The following is a 2,052-nucleotide window of genomic DNA, read 5'->3' as shown; positions in this document are numbered from 1 at the left end:
TCCCATGTGATTTGATGGTAGGACCCTGCTACTGAGATTGTGACACACAAGAGAATAAAACTGGAATTAACCTGGAAATTCCTTTTCTCTTGACCTCCATAATACCAACAGGTGATATTCTGGCCAGTGGGGGAGAAAACTTGCCAGTGGACTTACCTCGTGCTGGACCCTGCATGATACAATATCAACTGCCAGGCAAGATGTGCCCATGGGTACAACAGGGGCATGGTTGTTATGGGGTAACAAGCTATTTTCTGGTTGGATTTGAGTCCTACTCCACAGAGGGGACTTTGTGCCTGGGGTCTCAAACTTGCCCAAACTCCCATGGCGTCGGAGATCCTAGGCCTTGGAGTGGGGACATAGGATTGTCATTTTGCTCAATAGACATGTTGTCAAGCAGTCCCCCAATACTTATGTTTGAACACATAGATTAGTGTGACACTTACCCTTGGTCAGAGAAACAGAAGTGCCCAGTGATCAATAGAGTCAAACTATAAAGAAGAGAGTGACTCTTGGGTGTTCAGCCCTAGTGAGACATCTGTCTCAAACCCCAAGGCTCAGAGAGCATTCCAGAAGAGGGGGCAGAGAGAATGTAAGAGCCAGAGAGGATGGGGAGGGGTGTTCCAAAATGCTGTCTGTGGACAGGAAATGGCTGTCGCACTTATGAATCGACTACAGCTGTGGCTATCTGCACATGCTCTGGTTAAAATCAAACCAGTCGATATTTCCAGAATGGATTGGCGAGGGATTCATGAGGCTCCATCTCTAGCTGAGGAGTTATTGGCATTTGATGGCTGCTGATGAAGGGGGAGTTATTTTTCTTCAGGGGTGTGGTCACAGTTAGGTTGTCCATGCTTATGCATACAGCACTAGCTGGACTCAGTAGATGATGATGATGGTGATGAGGAGGAGGAGGAGGAGGAGAAGGAAGAGGAGGAGGAGGAGGAGGAGGAGGAGGAGGAGGAGGAAGAGGGAGAGGAGATGTTGAAGAAAGTTCAGGGAGAAGGAAATGGGGACTTGGGGCAGATAGTACCAATGAGTAAATGCAAAATATTAGTTAAAAATTAAACATGAGGTTCCTGCTTAAACTAGTTCCCTTGTTCAGTTACTGAAAATGAGATAGTCACCCCTTAGGAAAATACTTGACAATACACAGAAGTCAAAGGAACCTTATAACTTGCTAGTTTCACTCTTGGATATATACCCAGCAGATAGGGCCTCTTAGAGTCACTAAAAAAGTCTTTTGGGGGACACAAATGCTCATAGTGTCTGTCTCTGAAATAGTTCCTAACAATAAATCAGAGGAAATAACCTGCAGTCTATAATGGGATACTACTCAGACATGAAAAAGACCAAGTGCGGCTGTGCACAGCATTGTTGGCCGAGTGATGAACAAAGGAGCCAGCCACAAAGGAGAAGGCAGTGCATGGAGTCACTCACTTAAAAGCAAATAAGGTTGGTGGAAGAACGACACTGGAGGACACTGTGCAGTAGGAGGGGCTCCCAGGACTTCCGAGGTCCCAGAAATGTTGCAGATCTCAACCTAAGTGACACCAAGCTGCATTTAAGATTTATGCCTTCCGTTGTATTTTATTACACTACAATTTTCATCTTGTGTGTGTGTATGCATGTTTGCGTGTGTACGGCACATGTGCACATGCAGAAGACCGAAGCTGATGTCTGGTGTCTTCCTCCTTCGCTGTCTGCTTTGTTTGTGGAGGCAGAGTCTTCCGGCTGAGACCTGAGTTTGTAGATCAGCTAAACTAGCTAGCCAGTTAACTCCAGTTAGCCCTGTCTTTATGTTCGCTGGGGTTACCGGCGGCCACCACTCCTGCCCAGATATCTTTGTGGGTTCTAGATATTGATCTCTAGTCCTCATGCTTCTATGTAGCAAAGGCTTTATCTACTGAGCCACCATACTCCACACCTCAGCTTTTAAATAATGGAAAAACAACGCTTGGGTCTGGGTGGAGGGGTGTATGCCTTTGATTAATCCCAGCTCAGATCTTGGTAAGTTTGAGGCCAGTCTGGTCTTTTTTTTTTTTTTTTTTT

The 2,052-nt window shown here is 45.8% G+C and overlaps 1 long non-coding RNA gene across 1 annotated transcript in view; it reads left to right on the top strand.

The window, feature by feature from the left end:
* Positions 1-1,342: 1,342 nt before the first annotated feature.
* Positions 1,343-2,052, top strand: part of LOC116073090 — a 12,045-nt gene continuing 11,335 nt past the window's right edge. Inside the window, exon 1 of the long non-coding RNA XR_004111663.1 lies at positions 1,343-1,455. This is a non-coding gene — a long non-coding RNA (uncharacterized LOC116073090). The remainder of the gene's footprint in view (positions 1,456-2,052) is intronic.

Source organism: Mastomys coucha, unplaced genomic scaffold (genome assembly GCF_008632895.1).
Source record: "Mastomys coucha isolate ucsf_1 unplaced genomic scaffold, UCSF_Mcou_1 pScaffold23, whole genome shotgun sequence".
Lineage (NCBI taxonomy): Eukaryota > Metazoa > Chordata > Mammalia > Rodentia > Muridae > Mastomys > Mastomys coucha.
Note: the sequence above shows the minus strand (reverse complement) of the source record. Positions and strands in the feature narration are given on the sequence as shown.